Source organism: Vicia villosa, linkage group LG5 (assembly GCF_029867415.1).
Source record: "Vicia villosa cultivar HV-30 ecotype Madison, WI linkage group LG5, Vvil1.0, whole genome shotgun sequence".
Classification (NCBI taxonomy): domain Eukaryota; kingdom Viridiplantae; phylum Streptophyta; class Magnoliopsida; order Fabales; family Fabaceae; genus Vicia; species Vicia villosa.
Genome location: NC_081184.1, coordinates 143342446 through 143359367, shown reverse-complemented (window position 1 = coordinate 143359367; position 16922 = coordinate 143342446). Strand labels below are relative to the sequence as shown.

At 33.4% G+C, this 16922-nt stretch overlaps 1 long non-coding RNA gene across 9 annotated transcripts; it reads left to right on the top strand.

Annotated features, from left to right (window-relative positions):
• Positions 1-9810: 9810 nt before the first annotated feature.
• LOC131607634 (uncharacterized) lies at positions 9811-12089 on the top strand. Of its 9 annotated transcripts, none has more exons than XR_009285368.1 (6): positions 9811-10014; positions 10097-10190; positions 10370-10611; positions 10859-10923; positions 11045-11138; positions 11356-12089. It is a non-coding gene; the product is annotated as an uncharacterized LOC131607634 (long non-coding RNA). The 9 variants fall into 9 exon arrangements; XR_009285367.1 differs by having other exon boundaries at positions 11030-11138; XR_009285369.1 differs by having other exon boundaries at positions 10859-11138; positions 11356-11451; positions 11661-12089.
• Positions 12090-16922: the final 4833 nt, after the last annotated feature.

Genomic DNA, 16922 nt, shown 5'->3' with positions numbered 1-16922 from the left:
CTGCTGTTTACACTCTATCTAGAAAGGAGAAGAAAACATTGTGTAAGTTCCTCAGTGAAGTAAAAGTTCCAGAAGGCTACTCTTCAGATATTAGAAGACTTGTGTCCATGAAAGACCTCAAGTTAAAGAGTTTGAAGACGCATGATTGCCATGTTATAATGGAACATTTTTTACCAATAGGTATACGTTCTATTCTGCCAGAAAAAGTAAGAAGCGCAATAACTAAGCTGTGTTTCTTCTTCAGGTCTATTTGCAGTAAGGTGGTCGATCCCGCGATCTTACCAACATTGCAAAATGAGATAGTTGTTACTTTATGTGATCTTGAAATGTATTTTCCTCCCTCGTTTTTTGACATAATGGTTCATCTAGTCGTTCATCTTGTGAAAGAGACACAACTGTGCGGACCAGCTTATATGAGATGGATGTACCCTGCTGAACGTTATATGAAAATATTAAAAGGGTACGTGAAAAACAGAAGTCGACCGGAGGGTTGTATTGCCGAGCGATACGTTGCTGAAGAAGCGGTTGAGTTTTGTACTGAATATCTGTCAAATGTTCAATCAATTGGACTCCCCAAATCTCATATTGTCGAAAAAAAAGAAGGAAAAAGGCTAATTGGAAATAAAGTTGTGACAGTATCAATGGTCGAACGGGATCAAGTGCACTTGTATGTTCTGCACAATGAGATTGAGGTTGAGCCGTTTGTTGAAATGCACAAAGTTGTTCTCCGAGATTTAAATCCAAATAGAAATGAGAACTGGATAGTACGAGAGCACAATCGAAGTTTCATACCGTGGTTTAGAGATCATATTTATTCAAAGTATCGTTCAGATCCTGCTTCAGTAACAGAAAGGTTGAGATGTTTAGCCTATGGTCCATCTGTAATTGTACTTTCTTATAGCGCATACGCAATTAATGGATACACATTTTATACCAAAGAACAGGATGATAAAAGTACTATGCAAAATAGTGGTGTAACCTTGGTAGCTGAAGCTATGCACATATCAAGTGCGAATGACTTAAATCCGAAATTTGCAAATTTGTCATATTTTGGGGTTATCGAGCGCATTTTGGTGTTTGATTACGCGAAGTTTCAGATTCCTGTATTTGGTTGCAAGTGGGTTGAAAATAATAGTGGCGTACGAATGGATAAGTCAGGATTTTTGCAAGTGGATCTCAATAGGGTAGGGTACAAAGATGAGCCTTTCATTCTAGCCTCTCAAGCTAAACAAGTGTTCTATGTCAATGATCCGACAAGTACGAAATGGTCTATAGTGCTTTTATCTAACAAAATAGTTGATGAAAAAATTGAAGATCAAGGTGATATTGGTGTTGGCATTGAATCTTGTACAAGAAACGATCAAAATGAGAATGAATCTTGTATTAGAAATGATCATAATGAGGGTATTTGGATCAATCCAACCGTCCGCATTGTTAAGAGACGCGTAGTACACAAACCTACCAAGAAAAGAAAGAGACGTTAGTGATAAAGGTAATAGTATACATAGTCCGACTAATTTGTTTTATTCAATTTGGTGCATATTCTCGTTTTGTACATAACTTTTGAACCATGTATCCGCTTGTTGACTTCTTTACATGTAACTATACTATTTTGACGATTCCGGAGCTGCTCATGCACTTATCTTTACATTTCGGGACTATTTTTTTATCGGTTTTGCTTCTGCCCGTAATCAAAAGTCGGGCTTAGGGTCTGAATTTCGGAAAACCGACTTTGTTTTTGAGTCCGTGGCGACGTTTTACCATAGCCATGTAAATTTCGTTCAATTCCGATAACTTTCTTTTTTACGCTTATTTTGATTTGTACCGATTTCGTTTCCGATTTACTTGTACATGCATGGTTTGACTTCCATTTGACTTGTATAGATTGTTAGCTTATTAATAGTGTACTAATGTGCTTTAGTTTGTTTGATACAGGTTCAATGGCTTCAGATAGAGATGCTCCACCTGAAAACCCACCTGAAAACTTACAAGAAAACTCACAAGAAAGAGTTGCTTCGGATACAAATGCTCCACCTGATACTGAAGCAAAAGAGGTTGCACGAGGCATCACTATTATGAGGAGTATCATACGACATAGAGACCAAGGATTAGTGTACCGATTGGAATGGAATTCTGATAAACAACCAATTGGTCCTAATTCTGCAAAGTTGACAAGTTATATTGGTACACTTGTCCGTATGCATATTCCGGTCTCCATAGCTACCTGGAAATCGAAAACGAAAAATTTAGAATTGGAGGAGAAAAAACAAGCGATTTGGGAAGAGCTTCAGGTATATATCATATATGGTTAATTGTTGTTATTATCTTGACGATAAATTGTTTAAATTATTTATACTAACACACTATGCGTACGTTTTTTTGCAGAGGACTTTTGAGATACCAGATGAACGTAAAAGCTACATACTTAGTTTGGCCGGCAAGAGATATAGAGGGTGGAAAAGTTTTTTGACAAACACCTATCTTAAGGATAAAGATGGAAAATTTCTTGAAAATGCACCGGGACGGCCAACAAAGTATGCGACCTTCATTGATGAAGCAGATTGGGCTGAGTTTGTAAAGCAAAGAGATGAAGCTTTTCAGAAAAAGAGTGCCACGAATAGGGAGAGAGCATCCAAACCCGCGTATCCATACAAAAAAGGGCGTTTGGGATATGCACGCTTAGAGGATAAAATTGTAAGTAAATAGAAATTCGATTTAATTAATTGTCTACATGTGCATGTTTTAATTGACGATTTTATCGTTTGTGTCAATGCATAGTTGGAGGAGACTAAAAGTGAGGAAGCTTCACTTCCTGTACATGTGTTGTGGAAGGAAGCTCGTGTGGGCAAGAATCACGCTGTCGATCCCGATGTTCAGAGAGTTTATACTGAATGTGTAAGTATAATACTATGTCTTTAATTAAATCAAATGTTTTTTAATATATAAATGACTTTTTATCTCCACTAATAATTATTTAAATGTAAATGAATTACAGGAGACCTTGTCGCAATCGGCATCCACCGGTGAGGAGAGCGTACTTAGTAGAGTACTAGATGCTCCCGAGTATCCCGGTCGGGTGAGGGGTAAGGGTCATGGTGTGACTCCAACCTCTTTTTACAAGAGTCCTAGGAGAAGAAATCCTTCAAATGAAGAAGTGTTGCAAAAGTTGGCGGAATTGCAAGCACAAGTCTCTGAATTGCAAAGAGATAAAGAGGCGTATATGAGAGAAAAATGCAACACTTCATCGGTGAAAGAAACTAGTGATAAGGCTAGTATCAACTATCAAAGGAAATTTCCCGAGGTAATTATAATTTTTTTTCCTTTTAAATTGTTCTATTTTATTAATGATAATGACTTTATATTTACTATTGGTTTAGGGCATTTCATCTTGCCAACTATACTTATCGGAACCGAGTTATCGACTAGTTGGCAAGGGAAAAGTGCACAACACTTCGGGAGATTTACTTCACCACAGACCGCTCCCGGATGGACACCTGAAAGTATCGGTGGATGTTGTATTAGATCGTGATGCGATTCTACCGGTACCTGACATGGTCTCAGAGACGACATTGCTGCGAGATGCAATAGGATCGTTTGTTGCATGGCCCTCGGAGCTCATTACCATTAGTGATGAGGTAAATTGAAAACGATTATGAATCATTTAGTTTTCGAATGTCAATTCTAAACCGTTTATTAATTATGTTTTACATTTTATTTTTAGACTGCTCCTATAAAACCCGCAATTAAGGGTAAAGGGATTTTACAGGAGGAGGAGTCTGTTGCATCGCTAAAAGAGGTACATTTAAAGTGTTAATATATAATCTGAATCAAAATATGCATGATTTTATATTTTACCTAACTTATATGATTTTTAGGCATCCGCTCGGGAGTCACAACAAGTGACGCAGCAGGTTCGTAGCGTACCACCCAGTGGTCCTCCGAAGCAAGCGGCAAGAAAAGGCGGTGCTTTTGTGCCTCGATACCGGGCGACACTCGCAACAATGGTTGATATGTCCGATATGAAGGATGGTGCTTTACGGGAAATCGATATGGATGAAAGTGTCTTCGGTATTGAGTTCAAGTCACATATTACAATTGATGACTTGCAAGAGATTTTTAACCAAGATCAACTAGGCGTCAGTAATATGCATTCATACATCCGGTAATATTCACTCATCCGATATATTATTTAATTAGTCCCACAATATAATTTATTTACACTTTTCAATGAAAAGAATCTAATGTTTATTATGTTTTTATTTAAGGTTGTTGTATGACAGAGTGTTGCGCGGGACTGCATTGTCTAACAGATTCCGGTTCGTGTCTTCCGCCCATTGCAGCGGAATGGAAATTGTTTCGGATCCGGAATCTGTTAGACAGCGCTTAGTCGATAGATTCATGTCCACCGGCAATACAGAATGTCTGCATCTTTGGGCGTATAATACCCGACCAGTAGGGTTAGTTTCTCATTCTTTATTCATCTAATCTCTGTTTCTTTAGTGTATAGCAATATTTTCATATAACCTATTGTTTTAATTTATAGAGCACACTGGTTGCTGCTTGCTATCAACCCGATAAGGGAAGTCGTGTATTATCTGAATTCGGTAAAGGGTGAATGGACCAATTATCCGGCCATGAAGGAAATCGTTGATTTGTAAGTAGGATCGTTCTAAATATATATTCGTGTATATTTATATATTTACTTATTTGTGGGATTGATCTAAACATATGCTTTTATATATTTGTTAATTAGATCAATACAAGTATTCCGTAGTCAACGGGACGCACAGGTATCCCGGACTAAATCAAACAACATCACCTGGATCGAAGTGCAGGTACATTACTTTTCACAAATTTGCTTATAATATTTATGCTACTTGGTAAAACAAGACAACTTATATAGAATCTTATTTGTTTTTCTATGTAGTGTCCGCTACAGCGTAACAGTTCAGACTGCGGATACTTTGTATTGAGGTTTATGAAAGAAATCATTCAGGCGAATCAATTAGAGATTCCTCCCACGGTATAAAGTTATAACTTAAGATAATTTCATATAATTTATTACATTTACCTAAATATATTATTCATATTATGTTTTTGTTTTATAGTACCTTGACGAATTCCGTGCTGCTGGGTACTCGAAGCTAAAGTTAGAAGAAATCAAAGAGGAATTGTGTCAATTTTATATTAAGCTATTTTTCATGCAGATTTGAACTATAATATTGTTGATTTTGTAATGATGTATATATATAATTTTGTAATGATGTATATATATAATTTTGGATATTATAATGGTATATATTAGTATATATATTGTCTTACTGATGGCTGAAATAATATAGTCGAAAATATATTACAGGTCGAAAATATATTACAGGTCGAAAATATTACAGGTCGAAAACATTACAGGTCGACTGGGAGGATTAAATTATAGGCTGCACATAAAAATACCTCATTTAGCAACTACAGCGCTTCTAAAAAGCGCTCTTAAAGGTCCACATACTAGAGCGCTTCTTAGTAAAAGCGCTGGCAAAGACCAGTAAAAAAGCAAAAAAAATTAAAAAATTACGCAGCATACAAAAGCGCTTTTGGAAAGCGCTCTGGTAGGCCCCCCTATGAGAGCGCTTTTTCTGGAAAAAGCGCTCTCATAGGGGGGCCTACCAGAGCGCTTTCCAAAAGCGCTTTTGTATGCTGCGTAATTTTTTAATTTTTTTTGCTTTTTTACTGGTCTTTGCCAGCGCTTTTACTAAGAAGCGCTCTTAAAGGGGGATCTACCAGAGCGCTTTTTCCAGGAAAGCGCTCTAATAGGGGGTCCTACCAGAGCGCTTTTTCCAGGAAAGCGCTCTTAAAGGGGGGGTCTACCAGAGCGCTTTTGAAAGCGCTTTCGTAGCCTACGCCAGCGCTGGCTATGGCAGCGCTTTAAAGCGCTGTTAAAGGCCAAAAAAAGCGCTGTGAAAGCTGTTCCGTGTTGTAGTGATACAAATTTAATAAGATTTACCGTGCATCGCACGGGTAGACGGCTAGTTGAATATATAAGTTTTAGAATGTCAAAACTGTTTTTTTTATTATTTGTTAAAATATTTATTCATTTAAAATAAATATAGGATTGCCTCAATATTCTAGAGTCAAGACAATTCTGTTCCATAAAAAGACTCATTTATTAAATTAATTTTATTTAAGGCTAATAACAATTTTACATATTCCTTTGAAAAAAAAAACATATTATAGTTATTTCAAAACCTAATCGCGCCATGTAGTCATCCTTAGCAATAATTGATTTTAAAAATATATTATAAAAAGAAAAAGTCATATAAAATAACATAAAATTATAAATATATTAGCAATAATTGATTTTAAAAATATATTATAAAAAGAAAAAAGTCATAGAAAACAACATAAAAGTATAAATATATTGAATTTATTTAATGACTTACACAATGCATGCATAGACTTTCTCTTTTCTTCCTAGATTTTTTTTCTAAAATTTAAAACGAGAACATCATCAATAGACTGTTGTAATGTGATTTCTATAAAACCTTGTATCCAAGTCAAGAGAGAATTTAAATCGAGAAAAAAAAAAGTATATTCATGTGAAACAATAATATATTATGGCCACAAAGACACACAAATATTTTTTCTTGGCTCGATGAAGAAGGATCATGTCTGCATAAGGAAAAGATCACAACAGTATTTAAAATAGAGAAATAAATATAACATGGACAATAATATCAATGTAATTATTTGATTTTTTTTATTTTATATTTGATGTAAAAATTAAAAATAAACTAATTCAATAAATATCGGGAAAATTCCCAAGTGTTTTTAAACTCATTAAAAAAATAGATTCCTTCCGCAGTAATACCACGATAACATTTGGATGCACAAGTTGATTCATCTTTTGTTGATTCATAAACTGTAAAATTTTGTTGCTTATTGTTCCATTTTATGTCACATGAATAGAGAGTAATGATGCGTGGATTTACATTGAAAGACCATTCCACAAATTGTCCACTGTGAAGTATTTTTTCTCCAAGATCATTGTTTGATGATTGACAATGTAAAACAAGAACAGTGTCAACTTTCAAATCATTTTCAACACGTACATTTATCTTTTTTCCGCTCATTTGACCTTCACGACAATGAACATGACAAGTTGTCGTGATCACCAATACAACAAAAATAGTCAAAACATTCATCGTAATGTTTTTCACTCAATGAAAAATTTCAACAAATTTAATTATCATGTATCATGCACTACCTCACATTATATATAGATGTTCTATTTTCTCCACCATTATTTTATGTAGCATATGGATTTATAAAACCAGCGGCTACATATGTTTTCTAAACCTGAATTGTAATAAATATAGTAAAAAATTCCATCTAATTAGCAAAGCTTCTTTGATAGTCAAATTTTGTTAATAAAATATTACTGTGATTTATTAATAATATCATAAATTAAGTCACATTTGTTATTTACTAGGTTATGTCAAATAACCATTATATTTAAAAAATAATTGAAAAAGTGATGTTAAGTTTTCAATGAATGTTTAAAGTTTTTAAGGATGTGAAAATAGGTAGAATTTGTTGATAAACCATTAAAACCATTGTACACAAGTAGAGGTTGGATTCTTAATCATACATATTAAATTTAGTGTGGGCTGATAATGAGTTTGTTTGATGTAGTTTTTTTAAGCAATTTTGGAACATTAAAATGGTCACAAAATTAATAATTTTTTTAGTAAGAAAAGAATTTAATAATAATAATAGTAATAATAATAATAATTTAATAATAATTTAATTAAGTATATAAAATTTATTAAAATGTATGACTGAAGTAGAATCATATTATCCAATTCTTTTTATTTTAAATTAATTTTAAAGTATCACTTATATGTTTTAAAGTGATTTGATTTATCACATAATGACCTTGTTAATTTTAGTTTAAAAAAAAATAATATTTTTTTGGTTTTCAAAAATCATTTTTTATTATTAAATATTTTCTAAATTTTATTTTATATAAATTAGAATATTAATTTTGATATCATGTAACATAAACATAAATTATACAAGATTTTTTTATCCAAAATAATATATATATATATATATATATATATATATATATATATATATATATATATATATATATATATATATATATATATATATTCAGAGTTGTTTTCAAACTTGGATATAGTGTCCATTACATAAGTACACATATTGTAACCCTTTAGGTCCATAAACACATAAACATGTCATAACTTGGATAACCTTGTGTGAGATATTGGATCGAACTCTAGTATCGTTGAAGGATAGCTTCTTGGTTCGACAGGATTAAGCATGAAGTCGAAGGTTGCTCACATGCTTGTGTTGAAGTTGCTAGGGTTGTTAGCATGTTAAATTAGGTTTCAGTGTTTAAACCCTAATTTGTTAAGTTAGCTTGTTTATTAAGTTGCCTTGTGTAACGGGCCTTGTGGAAAAAACCCATTAGTTAGTATGTTACATTTTATTATAAATAGCATACTAGTCTCTCATTATTGTAAGCTGCAAATCCTAATTTAGGGTGAGAGAGGTTATTTGTTATTCTTATAAACTTGTAATCTTGTTTTAAGAGAAAGTAAAAGAATAGCAGTTATAACCAATTCTTGTGTTCTTCTTATCTTCCCCAATTCCTATTATATTTTGTTCTTGACATCGTTTTTCACAACAAATTGGTGCGGTGAGCGTGGAAAAGATGCCTTCAACAAAGTATGAGATTGAAAAGTTCACCGGAGTGAATGAGTTCGGTCTGTGGCACTTGAAGATGAAAGCCCTACTGGTCCAACAGGGTTGCTTGGAAGCGTTGAAGGAAGAGGCAACCATGAATGCAGAATTGACGGCAGCGGAGAAGACATTGCCGAGTTGCAAGTTTTTCCACTGTATGCAGTTCATAAAGCTGCATGGAGAAAGCTAGTTTGTTCCCCTGATGTTTGTTTAGATCCAAGGTGGAGATTTGTGAGATATTGGATCGAACTCTAGTATGGTCGAAGGGTAGCTTCTTGGTTCGACAGGATTAAGCATGAAGTCGAAGGTTGCTCACATGCTTGTGTCGAAGATGCTAGGGTTGTTAGCATGTTAAATTAGGTTTTAGTGTTTAAACCCTAATTTGTTAAGTTAGCTTGTTTATTAAGTTGGCTTGTGTAATGGGCCTTGTGGAAAAAGCCCATTAGTTAGTATGTTAGATTTTATTATAAATAACATACTAGTCTCTCATCATTGTAAGCTGCAAATCCTAATTTAGGGTGAGAGAGGTTATTTGTTATTCTTGTAAACTTGTAATCTTGTTTTAAGAGAAAGTAAAAGAATAACAGTTATAACCAATTCTTGTGTTCTTCTTATCTTCCCTAATTCCTATTATATTTTGTTCTTGACATCGTTTTCACAACACCTTCTTTGATGGATTATGGCGCATAGCAAAGGGCGTTTGATATCGATGCCCCTTTTATTGAGTTCCATTCTAACAGAATATCATTAATTAGAATCCACTAAGTTAAAGCTTTTAACCTAGGGTGAGTAGGGACATTCCATAATTTCTTTTAGACCTACTTCTACTCTACTATCTACCCATTATTATTCAATTGTCCAAACTACCTATATTGCCCTTTCCTAAAAAAAATTACACTACAAAAAGGATATTTTAGTAACTAACAAATTAACACAAAAACTTTTCTACTTTCCAATAACTATTTGACACTTGGCAATTAAAATCCTTTCTCCATTCCAAATAAATCCTTTCTCTCTCTCTCTCTCTCTCTCTCATTCCCTCTTCTCTCTCCTCAAACCCTAATATGGAAAGAAAAAGCCAGACTCCCATCCCGCCGTCGTACACCCATTTCGCGTCAGGATTTTGGTATTCCTCATCTCACGGGCTTCTCAATGAACCGATTGGATTTCTGTTTCAAGCTATCTCGCCGTCGACCACTACTTCTCCTTCTCCGACAACCGACGTATGAAAATGGTTTGATGTGGAATTTGGTAAAAATTGTGTCTTTTTCACGTAATCAGCAATTTGTTTTACGGTAAAAATGATTTACGGTGGAATTTTTTGTTTTTATAGTTGATTTGAGTTTGAATGGTATGTATCCAGCAATTTGTCGCTTCGCCGATATCTGCAAGAGTTAAATTGATGAAAAGAAAATTCAAATTACATGGTAAGCATAAATAGGGTAATTTCCTTCCTGTTTTTGTTTCCCAATGAAAAGAAAATTCAAAATAGAAATTCTATAATTATGTAAATGTCTATCTTTTGACACATACTAGCAATGTCATCCTGCATTGTAATCTTATATTCTACATACATCTTATATTCTACATACATTAATGACCACAGGTATGGATTTTATGGTGATATTATGACATAGAGCGAGAAGTATCGCTGGATGGGTCCGAAACGTTATGATTATGCTAGAACAATGGTGTTTTAAGGCACAGTATTGTCCAAGGGGATATGACATAGTGCCTTGATACTTTCAACTCTAAATATCTTTTGGACTTGCATTTTTATTCTTAAACCAACAAGTATATATGTGTGATGCTGTTTTAAAACGGTATAGTTCCCGCAGTTGAAGAAAGGTTTGTTTCAGTTTCTATCAAGCTATTGGTATATTTACGTTGCATCATCAATTATTTTGCAGATTATTTTGTTAATGTAAAAAGGAGGAGAGTTATTCTAAACCAATTGGTTTGTTTGACACACATATTTACAACTATTCTAAACCAATTTTCTTTTATTATTGAGATTTCGTGCAAGTCAGCCACTTACAGTTTTGCACCCAATAAGTTTAATAACATAATTTCTTATGGTTCTTTTGATTTGCAGTTTATTGTTGTAACACTACAGGAAGGCATGTTCAACAATCCATTTATGTCGGGCGTTATCTAAAGGTTTGGTTATTGTTTATGTTAATAGAGGATGGAATGTTAAGGTTGAATTTAGTTTGTGACACTGAAAAACAGAGTGTGGTTTTGAATGATTATGTTACTTTGTCAGTTTTTTGTTTTTCAGGTTTCTTCTGTTGGGCAAGACAGACAAGGAGTGGATAATCATGCCAATAGTCTTTCTTCCAAAATCTGCAATATATTAGTTTTAGTACTTACTGGTACGGTGAAAAACACGGTAACAAAATTGACTGTGCTCCCTACTTTCTGCTGAAAAAGAAAATCTCAATCTTAATTTTTTTTTTCACTTTGATCTTAAAAAACACGACTTACAAAGATATGAGAACCATATTTTGCATTGGACTCTTCATCTATTACCTCTTTCAAATGAGTTCTTATAATTCTTGCCGTGTGTTCTTATCTTTTGTATTGGTTCAGTTTGTTCAGGTTAGTATTCGCTGATAAGCTGACTGGTGCAGGGTGTAATTGTGTCGTTCAAACAAGAGATGCATTTAGCATTTAAGCCAACGAGAGGTTAGTATATTTCAATGGCGTAAGTATTAATTATTGACAAGCATTTTGTTTAGTATCAGATTGTGGTGGTGTCATAAGTATCCTTCTCTTAAGTTTTAGAGGACTTATGCCTTAACTAGCTTTTTAAAAATAGTATCTTTGTTGTTGACTGCCTAATGCCAATTTTTTTGGTACAAAACATTCTGCAATACTATTGGTACGACTAAAAGGTTCAAGGCTAATCGTTTCGGCTGGTATTATGAACTTTGTCTAAACTGTAACAAGATTAACAAATCGTCAGCTCCCCTTTCAATGCAATTGCTCCGATACTAAATCAGTCTCAATCGCCAAGTAACCATTTCTATATTGCTTACTGTTATATTATGCATTCATATTTATACTTGGAATCTAACAACCTATCCATTACATTTATATTAGGTATAAAATAGATATAGAGGTTGAGCATGAAAACAAAAATTTTGTTTTCTTTGTTGGTTTGTAAGCTCATGATTCAACACTTACAAAATTAATTGTGAATTAAGTCGACACAACCATGTATGCAACACGACCATGTATGCAACAGAAGTAAAAAGATCATTTATTGCAGCAGCGTCATTGCGAGTCTTTTTCTTATTTTCATTTTATTATTTATTTTGAAATAAAGTTGTCACTAATTTAGAATAGATGCTTTTGCATTTTTTTATATAGTCTAAATTTATATAGAATAAATTTATTTTATTCATTTAATTTTTATCGAACCATGTAATTTAGTATTACAATCGAGCAAATAATTTATCATTTACACAAAAGTGCATTTAAGTCTAAATTTTAATAAAATTAATAATTTATTTATTTCACGGGTCACTATCAATACAATCCTTATTTTAATTTATATAATCAATACAATCCTTATTAATGAGGGAAATATTCCAAGTATTACTATCTTAATCAATTAGGCCTCTAACCCAAAGAAACTTAGAATCTAAGGGCTTCCAAGTTAGGATTTTAAACCATCCTTCATAAGGAAACTAAGGATCTTTCCCCATTAAGTCTTTTGCCATTCCTTATTCTTAAACAACATCCGTTAATGAGATTATATTTAGTTTTGCATGATACTTCTCCAAATATAACTATCATGGCTTTGACTTTTGCTTCTTGTATGGTAGTATTAAGGAAGTATTTCTCCTTAAGATACACTGCTAGAAAATTCGTATTTAGTGACCGAATTAGAGATCGAAAAAGTTTAAAAATCAGTCACCAAAACGTTTAGCGACCAATTTAGTGACCATTATTTTTCGGTTGAAAAAGTGCTAGCCGCTAAATTTTTGCGACGAATTTAGGAGCGAAATTTGTTCTTATTCATAAAATAAAATCAAAAGTTGTGATACCTAAGAATCAAACTTGGGACCTCCACATATTTAAATAAGAACTTGTCACTACACCATTTCACTATCTATTGTTATATTTTATATTTAAAATATATACATATGTTTTTTTATAAATATATTAATTGTTAAAACAATAAAAAAAATATGAAAATTTTAATAAAAATTGAAAGAGAATTAAAATCTTTAAAAAAATGGAAAGGAAATAATAACATAATAAAGAGGATTAAAAATAGAAAGAGAAAATAAAAAATATTAGTGACCGAAATTTCGGTCTCTGATTTTTATATATAAATTAAATTGTATATAAAAAAATTGTGACCGATTTAGTGACTTCTTAAAATTGGCTTATGAATATCAAATTTTGATCACTAAATTGGTGGTTGATTTATTTTAATGACCGATTTAGTGATCTCTTAAAATTTGCTCATGAATATCATATTTCGGTGGCTAATTCAGTCACTATAGTGACCGGAATTTTTTGGTCACTAAATTGGTCACTAAAAAGAATTTTCTAATAGTGATACTTGTGAATTATATAGTTTTGGTTGATCAAAATACGCCAAACATGTTTCGCAGAGAGAGCTTCATTGAAACTACCCATGTTTATGAATCCCATGCCACCTTTTTCCTCAGAAGTAAACATCTTATTCTTGCTAGTTCAACAAATTATCCTTTCATCCTTCTTAGCACCCCATAAATAGTTCCTGCACATGTTATCAATATTATTACAAAAATTTGCTGGGAGTTTAAACACACTCATGGCATAGGTCGGAATTGCTTGGGAAATAACTTTGATGAGAATTGTTTTTCCAATATATGAAAACCCATTCTCCTTCAAACCATTGATTTTATTTATAATCCTATCTAGAATTATCTATAATCCTTTCACTGGGCTTACGAACAGGGGGTTATTCCCATATATGTGGATGAATGTTACTTTTGAATTCTCCGCAATTACTCGGAGAAATACCCTCTTCCCTGCAGATTCACTAATCCTGACTATAATACTCCAACCAGATAGAATAAAGAACATCATAACTGGGATATTCATAAAGGTGGTACAGATACATCAAATAATATACAAGTTGAAAGTGCAGTCACAATATTGTATTGTATTGTATCAGTTATTTATTTTGATGTTTTTGTCAATTTGATATAAAAACTTTTAGTACTCGTGTGTTTGTAATTTGATTATATTGTCATGTGCTTGTACTTTATTTGTTTCGTACTTCATAAGTAATCTATTCAGCAATTATGTTGTTGTACCAATAAGAACCCTCATTACTAAATTAATAATAATTTTTTATCCTTTATAGTATAACTTTTTTATCTTATATAATTACAATACTGACGTTCTATCATGCGTAGCTTGAATCACAAGTTTTTTTTTTTTGAACAAATCAAAACTAGCTTGAATCAAAGCTTGAATCACAAGTTAGAACTCTTAAATATGGATTTTCAGTTGTTTGATTTGAATCAAGTGTAATGCGTGATTCGAATCAGAATCTGTGTGAAAATGGGATTTTCCTTTAGAGCATTTGATTTGAATCACAACCTTATATGATTCGAATCAAGTACAAAATTTGATTTGAATCAACTGCAGTCCTAAAGCTTTATTTTGGCTCTGCCCAAATTGATTTGAATCAAAGTTTCAAGATCCATTTTTCATCCTTGATTTAAATAGTTATTTTTTTGATGAAAAAACAAGTGAGTGAAACCTACGGAAAAACCCATAGAAAAAAGAGTGATTTTGTCTTCTTTTCTTAGTGTGTTTGTACCCATCACCATGATTCTTTCTCTTCTTCACTAAAACAACTTATTGATTATGAATTCATGTCAAATTCATTTTCATTTTTGTTGATTCTTGTTCTTGTGCAATTTGTTATTTTTTTTTGAGTGATTTAGAGAGGGGACGTTGATTAATCTTGATGTGTTGTTCACAATTAATCAATCTCTTGATAACAATCAAAGGCAAGACCCGTTCATCTAGAAACTTGAGAGAATCTTGTGTGTGTTCTCCATTCACATTAATATAAAATCCTTGACTTACACCTTGTGTCTTTAGAGTGTTTGTGATATATTCTGACACTTTTCACCATATCCATCCTTAGTTTTGTTCCATTATTGAGGACCTTCATCTTTAAAGATTGAGTATTGAGGGAGACTAGTGGTACATTAGGGCATCTAATGGCTTTGTGTTAAATTTGTTGTTTGTAACATGTGCAAGTATCATTTCTTAAATGTTGTTTACTGTTTGTTATTATTCATCAGGAATAGAGCTTCCATTATACTTCAAGGAAGTTGTCCATTTTTGGTCGCGTTGGAGAAAGTTTTCTCATAGACAAAGTTGGGAGTTGTCCAATTAACGCTTGGCTATGGAAATGGATCAGACAAGAGATCAATGGAATCAGGTGGATTGCCACATAAGAATACTTGGAGCAGGATTATTGTGGATAGAGAGGTTATTGGATCAAGATATTTTTAGAGATCTTATTTTCGTTAGCACTTGAGTATTAGCATCAACAGAGGGAATTATCGTGATTATTGCAATCAAACTTATCAAAATAGTGGAAGATCGTGATTATTTTTTAGTGGTTTTCAACACCATTGAACAATGGAGAACGCAGCACGAGGATGATGTTAGACGCTGGCCTAAGGATCTAGAGGGGGGGGGTGAATAGATCCAACACAGTTTTTCCGGGATTTTTACAGACTATAGCGAAAGCGGTTCTGAATCGACTTGCGTCTATTCCGGACCGCTATTGCAAAGGGTTATATGTGTTACAAAACCACAAGATATTCGAAATTCCGGATAAGGAGATATGCTATCGAATCAATACTTGTCACAACTGAAAATCAATTAACTTCTAGATTGACAAACTTTGATTTACAATGCAGTAAGGTGAATTAAACAAATAGACAAACACTTGGTGACAATATTCAAATTGATGCTAATTCAAGATGTGGTGAATTGTGATGTTTATGCAGAACTTTTAATTCACAATTTTAACACTTGAATCATTGATCAATTTAGCAATTATACCAATTATGAACAGAATGTAAATGAAAAAGTAAAAGCGACAAGAACACGATATTTGTTTAGGCAGTTCGTCGATCGTCCTCGCTACGACTACGTCTGCCCCCAATTCCAAATTGAAATTGGGTAATCTTTCATTAATGTTGAAAGTAGTATATACAAAGAAGATAACAAAGCGATAAACGATAAACCAATTATGTCGATCCTTTGAATCTTCTTCCCCCTTAATCTTGAGCAAGATCAAGGTTATCCAAGAGCTTCACTTCGATTCCCTTCTGCAGTGTCTTGATTCCTTGAACTCCCCGTTCCTCAATCGTTACACTCAGCCGAATCCTTAATGAACGCCTCTTGATAAAAACCCCCAAGAACCACCCGTCGTGGAGGACAAAACCCGCAGATTTTATTCACCAACAAACCCCACAAACCTTCACCCACTAGGAATCTTCAATTCCGTTCCATGGACGTTATCGAACTCATCACTAACCCGCAACGCAAGAATGATTATGTGTAATTGTGTTGGAGATGATGAAGAACGAAGATGAGAAGCGTTTGTGTATCTTTCAGTCGTTGGTGTTTTGAATAATTACCCTTGCACAATATATATATATATATGATTGCATAACAGTTAGAACCAAGAAAAACTGATTTTTGAACTTTCTTGATCAATTAGGTCGACCACTTGTAGTGCTTAGGTCGACCTAACAGAGCTTGCAGAATTTTGCTCCCAGTTAGGTCGACCTGTTGAAGGAGTAGGTCGACCAGAATCCTCTTCTGATGCATTCTGGGGACATTTTCACAGATTAGGTCGACCTAGTTGATGTGTAGGTCGACCTAACAGGCTGGTATGTGGAATTCATCAATTTAGGTCGACCTAAATGATGTGTGGGTCGACCTAGCAGGAGTATATGAATTTTTCTCCATTTTAGGTCGACCTGGGTTGATGGTAGGTCGACCTAACTGCTGCTTTTCTGCATTCTTCTTGTTTTGCTTGTGTTGAGTCAACCTTTAAACATGTAAACATAATGGGTTGACCTATGAGTGATCAATGCTTGCTTTTCTTTAAGTTT